Source organism: Gopherus evgoodei, chromosome 7, assembly GCF_007399415.2.
Source record: "Gopherus evgoodei ecotype Sinaloan lineage chromosome 7, rGopEvg1_v1.p, whole genome shotgun sequence".
In the NCBI taxonomy this organism is placed as follows: Eukaryota; Metazoa; Chordata; order Testudines; family Testudinidae; genus Gopherus; species Gopherus evgoodei.
This window is the reverse complement of record NC_044328.1, coordinates 93130919-93143096: the sequence shown is the minus strand read 5'-3', so window position 1 is coordinate 93143096 and position 12178 is coordinate 93130919. Positions and strand designations below refer to the sequence as shown.

The window sequence follows — 12178 nt, the reverse complement described above, 5'->3', positions numbered from 1 at the left end:
TGCATCACAGCAGCCACCACAGTAGATTTTCCCACTCCAAATTGATTCCCGACTGACCGGTAACTGCCTGGCGTTGGAAGCTTCCAGAGGGCTATTGCCACTCGCTTCTCAACTGTGAGGGCTGCTCTCATCTTGGTATTCTGGCGTTTCAGGGCAGGGGAAAGCAAGTCACAAAGTTCCATGAAAGTGCCCTTACGCATGCGAAAGTTTCTCAGCCACTGGGAATCGTCCCACACCCGCAACACTATGCGGTCCCACCAGTGTGTGCTTGTTTCCCAGGCCCCAAATCGGCATTCAATGGCTAGAACCTGCCCCATTACCAGCATGATCTCCAAATCGCAGGGGCCCCGCAGTTTGAGAGAATTCTGTGTCCATGTCCTCATCACTCTCGTCGCCGCTCTGCTGTAGCCGCCACCTCCTTGCCTGGCTTTTCAGGTCCTGGCTCAGCATTGACTGCACGAGAATGCGCGAGGTGTTTACAATGTCCATGATTGCTGTCTTGAGCTGAGCAGGGTCCATGCTTGCCTTGGAATGGCGTCTGCACAGTTCATCCAGGAAAAAAGGTGTGAAACGGTTGGCTGTTGCTGCTTTCACGGAGGGAGGGGTGAGACTGTACCCAAGAAGCATCAGTGGCAATGTTTTTTGCCTCATCAGGCACTGGGATCTCAACCCAGCATTCCAATGGGCGGGGGAGACTGCAGGAACTATGGGATAGCTATGAGATAGCTACCCACAGTGCAGCGCTCAGGAAATAGACGCTAGCCTCAGTACATGGACGCACACCGCCGAATTAATGTGCTTAGTGTGGCCGCATGCACTTAACTTTATACAATCTGTTTTACAAAACCGATTCTGTAAAATTGGAATAATCCCATAGTGTAGACATATCCTGAGTGTTAATTTTGACCTTTATCCATCAGGCAGCTTTATTTTTGCTTATAATATTCTAATTCAATTGATAATTGTTAATGTGTTTGTTTCTGGTTCAGAAATATGAACAAATCATAGAAATGCAGGACTGGATTATAGCTCAATCCCTTTGAGTTTTTTAAATGTATTTACTCTGAATCAGTATCTTAGGGAATATCTACACTAGAAATGCTACAGTAGCACAGCTGCAGCGCTGAAGCTGTAATTCTATAGCATAGATACTACCGTGATGGAAGGAGTTCTTCAATCACTGTAGTAAATCCACCTCTCCAAGAGGTGGTAGCTAGTTTGACAGAAGAATTCGTCCTTCGACCCTATACTGTCTGTGCTGGAGCTTAGGTCGGCTTAGCTACATCTCTGAGGCCTTGGCTACACTCACACTTTACAGCGCTGCAACTGGGGTGTGAAAAAACACCCCCCTGAGCGCTGCAAGATACAGCGCTGTAAAGCGTCAGTGTAATCAGGGCAGCAGCGCTGGGAGCACGGCTCCCAGCGCTGCACGCTACACCCGTAAGGGATGTGGTTTACCTGCAGCGCTGGGAGAGCTCTCTCCCAGCGCTGCCGCTCTGACTACACTCACACTTCAAAGCGCTGCCGGGACAGCGCTCCCGCAGCGCTGCCGGGGCAGCGCTTTGAAATTCCAAATGTAGCCATACCCTCAAGCAATATAGCTAGATCAACCTAGCTCTCTAGTGTAGACCAGCCCTTAATCCAGGGGTGGGCTGCTGGCCCAAGGGCCACATCTGGGAATAGAAATTGTATGGCGGGCAATGAATGCTCACAACATTGGGGTTGGTTGCGGGAGGAGGTGAGGGCTCTGGTTGCGGGTGCGGGCTCTGGGGTGGGGCCAGAAATGAGTTCAGGGTGCAGGAGGGTGCTCAGGGAGCTCTGGGCTGGGGTGGGGGAAAGGTGTGCTGGGGGCGGGGAGGGGAATGAGGTCTCCGGCTGAAGGTGCAGGCTGGGGATGAAGGGTTTGGGGTGCAGGAGGGTGCTCTGGGCTGGGATCGAGGGGTTCAGAGGGCAGGAGAAGGATCAGGGGATTGGGGCACAGGGAGAGGCTCAGGGGTGTAGGCTCTGGGATTAAAATGACTGGCAGGCCAGATTTGGCCTACAGGCCATAGTTTGCCCACCTCTGCCTTAACCACTTCTTCAGCCCATTATGCTGCTACTATAACTTCAAGGAATCTTTCTTTTTAAAGTTATGCCACTTAATTCAGGTTTTATTGTTTTTTTCACCAGCTGCTCTGTCTTCTACCAGCAGCACAATTGAGGGGGCAGATGTTCAGCCTTGGGTGTGGCACAATTCAGGTATGATGGACCTTAAAATAATTGTTGAGTGAAGATCAGAAAAGACCACAACAGTTTTACAGTCCTAAAATTGTAAGTGTATATTCTGGAAAATATGGAAGCAAAACTGAGAGAGGTTGCACTTTTACAGATTTTTAATGTCTGCTTTTGTATATATCTTTTGGGAAGGGCTAGAAAAAGTATAGGACACCTGTTAAATATGGGAGTGAATATCCTAGCCAGAGGTAGGTATAGAATGGGAGGAGATATGCTTTGGTGCACCAGCAAGGTCCTGTGGTTCCACCAAGCTTTTGATGAGAAACAGTCTTTTCCTTCAACTTCAGTTGCTAGGAAGGGAAGAGTGCTAGTTCTGGGATTCTTATAAGGGTTCTGTTTAGGCCGAGGTGGGCAAACTTTTTGGCCCAAGGGCTACATCTGGGTATGTAAATTGTATGGCGGGCCATGAATGCTCAAGAAATTGGGGGTTGAGGTACAGGTGAAGGTGAGGGCTCCCACTTGGAGTGTGGGCTATGGAGTTGGGCTGGGTATGAGGAGTTGGGGATGCAGGAGGGTGCTCCGGGCTGGGACCAAGGGTTTTGCAGGGCAGGAGGGAGATCAGGGCTGGGGCAGAAGGCTGGGGCATAGCGGGATCCAGGGGTGCAGGCTTACTTCAAGCAGCGGCATGTCCCCTCTCCGCCTCCTACACAGAGGCATGGTCAGGCCCCATCCTCAGGCACTGTGGTTCCAGTCCAATGGGAGCAGCGGGGGGGGGCTTGGGGCAGGGGCAGCGTACAGAGCCCCCTGGCTGCCCCTACTCATGGGAGCTGAAAGGGGGACATGCTGTCACTTGCGGGAGCTGTGCCGAGTAGTAAGCCCTCGACACTGCTCCCCAGCTGGAGTACCAGAGCGGGGCAAGCCCTGGACCCCACTCCCCAGCAGGAGCTCAAAGGCTGGATTAAAATGTCTGAAGGGCCAGATGCAGCCCCCAGGCCATAGTTTGCCCATTCCTGGTCTAGGCCCTGCTTATGGTTCTGTTTTCTGGCTAGCAGGTGTCTGTAATTTTCATGCTTTCCCCAGCCTTGGCTGCTGGAAGGGTTTCCTTATCTTCCTTCCTGTAACTTCAGAGCCTCCTAGCTGTTCAGCTAGGGTCTGTGTGGAAGGGTTATCTGTGTTATGGTACTCTTCTCCCAGAGTTCTAGCTACTATAAGAGTCCTGGTTACTTGTTCTAATGCAGTGGCTCTCAAACCTTTCTACTGGTGACCCCTTTCACATAGCAAGTCTCTGAGTGTGACCCCGCCCCCCGTACATTAAAAACACTTTTATAATGGTGTTAAAATATATACAAATGCTGGAGGCAAAGTGAGGTTTGGGGTGGAGGTTGACAACTTGCAACCCCCCCGTGTAATAACCTCGTGATCCCCTGAGGGGCCCTGACCCCCAGTTTGAGAACCACTGTTCTAATGAATCTATTGCTCACTTAGTTTGGTTTCTCCTTTCCCATGAGTAACTCCAGTACCAGACTACTGCTGCTTTGAGGTTTCTCAAGTAGCAGCAAAGTGAAATCAACATGATTCTTTCCATGAGAGTTTCACCATTGTCCCCCAGGGTTCTGAAAAGCAGTAGTGAAACCCACCAAAGTCTTCACTGGCTTTCATTTTGCTGCTGCTTGGCAAAGCAGTGAGCATTAACAGAGGCACTTAGTCTGTCTGCAGACTCATAACCTAGTAGTACAGCTTTCTGTGTGGGTTACTTTTTTGGAAGTTTATCAATACATCTATAAAGGTAATTCATTAATATTGTTTAAATTAAAGTTTTAATTCTGCAGAAATGGATGGCTTTCTCTTAATATTTAGAGGAGGGAGAGTGCTTCATTTTTTCTTCTCTACATTGATTTTTTTCCTAATGCTGGAGTTAGCACTAAGCTTTGGAGGGAACACAAGTCTCAACCCCTTCATTTCTTGCTGCATTGTGATGGGGGAGGGGTTTCAAAACCATCCCTCCCCAAAGCAAAAAATCCTAAATCATAAGAATTCAGTGTTTGCTGGCTGAACATTTTGTCTTAATGTGGGTGAAGTACTATAGCTGACTGCGTTTGCTTCCCTGCTAAATGCTTACAAAATTGCAGTTTAAAATAGTGTATGGCAATATGTGGTAGGGAGAGCCATAAGGACACCTGAATTTTGGTATTGCATCTTGGACTTTGACAGCAGTTGATTTTACAACTGTGTGAACTTTGCAAATTGGTTGACATGGGTACAGTAGGGCATGGAGTGTAAAACTTTCCCCTGAGTGTTGTTTCAAAGCTTTTCTCTTTAGTATTGAATAGCTTACTAACTCAATTCTTGAAAGTTGCATAAAGTATGCTCTGTGCTAGATTTTTGTTCATTTTTTTATACCTGTAATCTTAAACTTGGTACTGTTTTTTTCAGGGATTCAGAAATATTGGGTCTGAGGCTGCGTTTAAGTCTTCAGTTTTAAACATTATGTGATTAATTCTGGTTTATTGGTTAAAAACACAAAAAAAAACGCCCCCTCCCCGACTGTATTGTAAATAATTTCTTATCTGACATGAGCATACCGCACCACATAATGTTTTCATGTTTGATCAGATTTGTTGTTTCTTAGCAGTAATATGGTAACATCCTCACAACTGCACCCTGTTCCAAGAAGAAAAAAAGTGTGTTAAGCAAGGGAGTGTGCTGTAGAGGTGGGGCTAAAAGACAGAGTTTCTATCAACATGCAGAGGCTGCAGAGAGGAATCAGCTAGAGATTCCAGCTAGAAGGTGCAGCTGCAGAAACAGTCAAAGCAGGGATGGGGGGGGGGCGGGGGGAGAAGAGGGGGAATGGAATAAAATGGTGGCCACACTAATCCACTGTATGCTCAGACCCAGAAATGTACAGGGGAGCAGCTGTAGAAGCAGCCAAAGGAAAGACCATCAGATGTTCAGAGAACTTTCTACAGTTTTGACTGGCCTTTGTGCCTTGTGATGTTCAGCAGTTTGTCCAACTCTCCCTCACAGTCTCTTAACTTAGCTTTACTCCATATCTGTCCTTACCCACATCTTGCTCCCCTTTCCTACCTTCACATTTCTTGCCACTTTATCCCCTCCTACCTAAAGCTACCGTTCCCTCCCCTCCACTCCCCGAAAAAAAAAATAATTTGGAACTGATATAACATTTTTTAGAGTAGCAGCCATTTGTTGCCATCACACGGTTTACTTTGGTTGTGTATAGGGTAACCAGATGTCCTGATTTTATGGGGACAGTCCCAATTTTTGGGTCTTTTTCTTATATAGGCTCCTATTACCCCCGACCCCCTGTCCTGATTTTTCACACTTGCTGTCTGCTCACCTTATTTGTGTATTGTATTACACACACAAGTTACATTAAAATATTAAGTTTGCAAAGTAAAGCACGCAAAAGTTAGGAAATGCCAGTATTAAGGTTGCCTTAATTCAGCCCCCCCTGTGTTTGTGCATTATGATACAGCCATGACAAAGTACTATTTTTTCCACTGTGCTCTGGGGAAATCAGGGTTGTGTACTGAAGAAGGTTGTTGTCTGTAGTGTCCTTGCCTCGTTTATTAGAAAAGTTGGGAAGTGTGGAAGACTGAAGTAGGAATTGGAGGAGGACTGTCTCATAATTAAGGCCGATAAATACTTTCCTGGAGAACTTTATTTGTTCCCTGCTTCTGCCGCAGAATTCCTGTGTGATGCTAGGCAAGTTACTTCTCGCAATTGTGTGTTCCTCACTTTCTGGGTGCCCATCTTGAGACTCTGCGGTCAGACCTGCAGAAATGTTGATCACTCCAGCAGCAACTGTAGTCAATGGAAATTGTGCTTTGAACATATGAAGTACTACATAAATGCTGAGTACTTTAAAAAATCAGATCCTAGATATCCCAAATTGGTTAATGTTTGGCAAAGTTATAAGGAACTTAAATCAAGGTCTTATAATGGGAAGTTTTGGGCAACCTTAATAATAGTCGTTACCAACTCCACTTATAGTCCTTTTCCCCCCCAGCCTGTCTTGTCAATTTTGATTGTAAACTCTTAAAGGCAGGGACCGTGTGCTACTCTGTACAGTGGCTAGCATAGTGGGGCCCTATTCCTAGTTTGTCCTGCTGTAATAAACGTGATTAGAGTCTGCATGTGGTCAGATTCGACACTCTCCATATCTGGCTTTGGAGTGGGAGTCTCAGGACTGCTCAATTAATAATAATCTCCACGATCTAGAAACTAATAAATTAGGCATGCAAAATACATGCTTCTTTTGTGCTTTCAGTTTCAGTGTGCAGATAGCTAAGATGATGATTTTTGCACGATTAGAGTTGACTGTGCAATCCTGATAACTATGGCATAAGCAAAAATCAAGACCGTATTTATGCACTTAAATTTTTTAAACATGAGTCCCAATATCAACTCTGCTTGAAAGGTATAATTCTGGGCTAGGATGGGAGGGAAGAAAGAATGGTATAAACAAAGTAATAAAATATGAGATACAGTTCTCCCTTGATTGAGGTTTGTTTGCCATGTTAGGGAAATCTTCTATAATTGCCTGCAGACCATACCAAACTCTAGCTTGTAATCTTGATTTTTGAGAGCCCAAAGATAACAGTTCTGATATTGTTATTATTCACTTCCAGTAATATGCACACAGTCGTCAATAATTTCTGTGTGTACATGAAGAGCTTATTTTTTTAAAATATTACAAATAATTAAATATAAACAAACAATGTAGGGTAGCAATTAATAAATAGACACTACCGCAATATATATGAAAACATAAACTGGCAATACAGTCTATGAGAAGGGCACTTATATGATATTTAATTCAGGGTAATGCTGAAATATTTGTGAAATATAAAATCAGCTACCATTTGGAGGAGAAAGGAAATCTACTGATGCAGGAGTGAGTATAAACTGAGGGACAGCTATTTGTGATGGCATAGGTATAGACCTCCCTCTCCAAAATAATTGCTGTAAAATAAAAGCGCTTCTGACTGAAACCTGTGAAAGATCTTTTCGCTGGAATGGATTTTTTCCAAGGTCCGTACAAATTCATTTAGTTTCAACAAAGTTGAAATACTTACAGATACTAGCTGGAGCAAAAAAGTATTCTACAGTAGAACCTCAGAGTTACAAACACCTCAGGACTGGAGGTTGTTCCTAACCCTGAAATGTTTGTAACTGTGAAAAAAACATGATTTTTCTTTCCCAAGTTTACAACTGAACATTAATTTAATTTGGTTTTGAAATTTTACTATGCAGAAGAAAAATGCTGCTTTTAACCATCTTAATTTAAATGAAACAAGCACAGAAACAGTTTCCTTATCTTGTCAAATCTTTTTTAAAAACTTCTCCCTTAATTTTTTTAGTAATTTATGTTTAACATAGTACTGTATTGTATTTTCTTTTTTGTATCTGTTACTGTCTGCGTACTTTCGGTTCCAAGTGAGGTGTGTGGTTGACCAGTCAGTTTGTAACTCTGAGAGTCTACTGTAAATAATTGCTTGCCTTATGTGATTTTAAGATTTGTCTTCCCTGAAACAGAAGGATAGGTTATTTGGGCCAAAATTTAAATTGATCTGTTTTAAATGTGAATGTTTCGGTTTTTTTGGTAGAGGTTGGATCAGAATTGATCCTGAATCTGTCTACCTGCATACTTTACAGTGGAACAGCTGTAAGGACTCCTATGAAGCTACTCTTTGCCAGTAGGATAGAGCTCTCCTGCCAGCAAAATAAAACCACCCCCAACGAGCAGTGGTAGCTTTTTTGGCGGGAGAGCATCTCCCAACGACAAAATGCTGTCCATACTGGTGCTTTTCGTTGGTCGGGGTGTGTGTGTGTGTGTGTGTATTGTTTTTCTTTTTTTTTTCCCCACACCCTTGCGGACAAAAGTGCAGTGTAGTCGTAGCCTAACAGCAACACTAAAATAACAAAATGAACATATGACAGAATAAACCATTTACTAAGTTATCTAATTTCATTTTCAAGATGGTAAGAATTTATTCTAAACCAGTGGTTCTCTACCAGGGGTCCAGGGCCCACTGGAGGGCCACGAGCAGGTTTCAGGGGGGACACCAAGCAGGGCCAGTGTTAAACTTGCTGGGGCCCGGAGCAGAAAGATGAAGCCCCATTGCATGGAATTGAAGCCTGGGGCCCTGAGTCCCACTGCCTGGGGCTGAAGCTGAAATCTGAGCAATGTAGCTTCACCGGGGCCCTTGTGGCGTGGATCCCCAGGCAATTCCCCTGCTTGCTACCTGCTAATGCCAACCTTGACTTTTATATGCAGAAAACCAGTTATTGTGGCACAGGTGGGCTGTGGAGTTTTTACAGCATGTTGGTGGGGGCCTCAGAAGGAAAAAGATTGAGAACCCCGTTCTAAACCATGTTTTAAAATATATATATATATATAATTCTCACCCTCTGAAATTAGGTAAATTCACAATATAAGACTATCAAGTTAATGTTTAATGATACTGTGTAGTTGGACCTGGCATAGAGATTTTCCAACAAAGGCTTCAGATATCAGTATGTGTACACTGCTCTAAGCCTAGAAATTGTGACTTAAACAGAATGATTATACTAACAATAAAAGACATCGGTGCACATTATGGCACCCTGGAATGCAAATGATATAGTGCAGATTTTTTTGTTTTGGTATGATAAGACAAATAACTGTATTCCAGATACTGTGAAATAATTAAACATTTATTACCGTATATACTCGTTCATAAGCTGAATTTTTTTAGTAAAAAAGGGAAGCACCAGAGAAGGAGGCTGACTTATGAACGGGTATAGAGAGGGAGAGATGGGACACAGCCCCTCCCCCCAACAGAAGGAGAAAGGAGAGACAGCACAACCAGCAGAGCCAGAAGGGAAGAGGTGGGGCCAGAGTCTCTCTGCTTCTGGCCAGGCTGCTCTCCTCCCAGCCTCCCTAAGCAGCTGCAGCTCTGGGGCTGGGAGGCTGAAGCCATGCCGCTCGGCCCTACCTCCAGAGCAGCCTGTGGCCGTGCTGCCCGGCCCGCTGGAGCACGCTGCAGCTGTGCCGCCCAGCCCACTGGAGCATGCTGCGGCCGCACTGCCTAGCCTGCCGGAGCAGCTCCAGCCAGGCCAGAGACATCTTCCCCTGGCCCTCCCCAGATAAGGTGGGAAGGGGTGGGATGGGGAGAGTGGTGGGGGTCTTGGGCCAGTGATGGGGTCATGTGGGGGGTGGTCACAGGGGTTACTCCTCTGACCTTCATCTTCTTCCCTTCCCTCCCCCCTCAAATTTCCCCACCAGTTGCTGTCCCAGCCCTCCAGGGTAAGAAGCTGGCCCACCAGGACACTTTTGTTTACTTAGGTTTACCTCCGTGCCTGCGGGCACTCGAGGTAAATAAACTTTCTTGGCCCGCCAGTGGCTTATCCTGATGGCCCGGGAGCCAGAGTTTGCTGACCCTTGAATTATAGGATCAGCTTATGAACGGATCATAAAAAAATTCCATTTTTACTTATCCATCTTGGGGTCGGTGGGGTCAGCTTATAAACGAACTGGCTTATGATCAAGTATATATAGTAGTCTCAGCGCTACTATATTCAAAGTGACCTGTTATACCTGTTACATATGACAGCGTCATGTGGTATATTTTTCAGCGGTCCAATAATTAGCTCCTTTTTTCTCTTGTCTGACTTGTGGGGGATTTCTTCTGTCTGTGTGCAATTTGAAGCCTTTTGGAATCAGAAAGTAGTTTTCAGATTACTCGTTTCAATCTGCCAGTGAAACTCTCTTCATTCAAAGCTATAGGAGAACTGCTTCAGGAGTCAATGTTAATTTAAAGGCAGCTTGCAAAGAATAATGAAGGAGAGGGTTTTGTACTCCAGTTTTGCCGCATTTGCAGTGTATAAAGGTCTGGTCAGTTTTTTGTGCTTTTTTAATATTACAAATCCAACCATAGAAAGAGAAGACTTTTTACTTTCCTGGTTTTTCTAAGGTAAAAACAAGAACATAAGTGCGGGGGATGGAGCGGGAAGTGGGAATACTTTTATTTGTAGATCACCTTTATCAATACCTGAGATCATGGTAGTGTCTGTTCCACAATGACAATGCCCAGAGCAAGAACAACAAATATTGTTATGGTTAAGAAATAAAAATACATAGTTACAGAAAGTTCTTTTGCTGCTTCTGTAATTCCTATTAGTGATGATGGAAGTCAGGTATGTGTGTACATGAAGGGGACAGTAGGCTCCTTAGGCTGTTTAAGCTAATTAAAAGCATTCTTTGTTTTTCAAGTTAGAACACAACATAATATACATATGAAACTACTATGTTAAAAGAACATTACGATTGCAAACAAGAACACTCAAGTCATGAAATAATAAAACTAAAGCTGCCTGTGCAGTTATAACTGTCACCTTGTGTCTGTTATGATCACCTTCTATTTTTCCTCAGCACCCTGGCCTTATTCAATGTGCAATTTGAAAAGTGCTTGAGGAGTGACAACTGCCTATTCTAATCATTTGGCCCCATATTTCATTTATTGCACACCAGCCAGCTCCTTCACTAAATAAGGAAAGTACTTTTCAGATGGTTACCGGGCTAGCAGTACCTCTGTCCCCTTTCTGGTCTTTGAGGGCACTCCTTCAGGTCTAAAGCTTCATGCCTTTCCTATCGCAGGATGGAATTCTGCACTTCTCCCACTCTGTCCGAGCTCTGAGCTACAGTACTCTGTGTATCAACTGTGCTCACCCAGCCAATACAACTGTTTTTGGACACCTGCGGTTCTTCCCTTTAGGAGCCTGTAACCACTGGTACACAGTGATAAAAGAGCCTTCTTAAAACTAAAGTATTTTTTATTTTGGTAGGTACAGAGCACAAGAGGAGAAAAAAGGATTTTAAAACAGTCTACACCAGTGGTTTTCATTCTGTGGTCCATGTACCCCTGGAGGTCCGCGTACTATGTCTAATGGGTCAGCGAAGGGTGACTATGAAAATCAAGTGACAGATCCCCAAAAGGCATTCAGTTTTTCTGATCAAGCAAAAGTATGTGAATACCCCCACCTACTGGTCAAAACCCAAAAGTCTTGTTGGTGCTATAAAAGCTCACAGTTTAATGCCCTTTTTCACGCTGCATCAAATGCTGTGCCACGCATGTGTAACATTTATAGTTGAATTCTGTTCCATCAGTTTTCAGTTTAAGGCAGGGGCGGGCAAACTCTTTGGCCTAAGGGCTGCATTGGGTTTCGTAAATTGTATGGAGGGCTGGTTAGGGGAGGAGGTCGTGGCCTGGCCCCCATCTCCTCTCTGCCCCCCCCGGTCCCCTGCCTCATCTACACACCCCCACTCCCTGTCCCCTGACTTCCCCTGGACCCCCGCCACCCCATCCAACCCCGCCACTCATGTCTGACAGCCCCCCTGGGACTCCTGCCCTGTCCAACCATCCCTTTTCCCCATTCCCTGACTGCCCCTGAAACCCCTGCCCCTTGCCGCCCCATCCAACCACCCCTCCTTTCTACCTGCCCCCCGGGACCCCTGCCCCCTTTGAACCCCGTTTCCACCCCAACCACCATCCACATCCCTGCTCCCTCACCACCACCCCAAACTCTCCTGCCCTCTATCCACCTCCCCGCTTCCTGCCTCCTTACTGCGCTGCTTGGAGCACTGGTGGCTGGCGGCTCTACTGCCGCTCCTCCTGTCTGGAGTTGGGCCACGCTGCTACCACGCAGCACAGAGACTGGATCAGGCCGGGCTCTGCGACTGCGTTGCCCCAGGAGCTCACAGCCCCGCTGCCCAGAGCATTGCGCTGGCAGCAGAGTGAGCGAGCTGAGGCTGCAGGGGAGGGGGAAGAGCCTCCTGGGCCAGGAGCTCGGGGGCCGGGCAGGACGGTTCCACGGGCTGTAGTTTGCCCACCCCTGGTCTAAGGCTATGTCTACACTATAGACTTTACAGGGACAGAGCTGTACTACTGCAGCTGCTCCGCTG

General features: G+C 45.7%; 1 protein-coding gene across 6 annotated transcripts in view; it reads left to right on the top strand.

Moving 5' to 3' along the window:
- RAF1 (Raf-1 proto-oncogene, serine/threonine kinase) overlaps positions 1–12178 on the top strand; it is a 118096-nt gene that overhangs the window by 18750 nt on the left and 87168 nt on the right. The window contains exon 1 of one of the 6 annotated variants that reach the window (XM_030571152.1): positions 2179–2238. The exons of 1 other annotated variant lie outside the window; for it this stretch is intronic. The gene's annotated coding sequence lies outside the window, so the exon portion shown is untranslated. Of the gene's footprint in view, positions 1–2178; positions 2239–11162; positions 11240–12178 lie in introns of those variants that run through there. 4 more of the 6 variants (XM_030571146.1, XM_030571150.1, XM_030571147.1 and 1 more) reach the window with 4 other exon arrangements.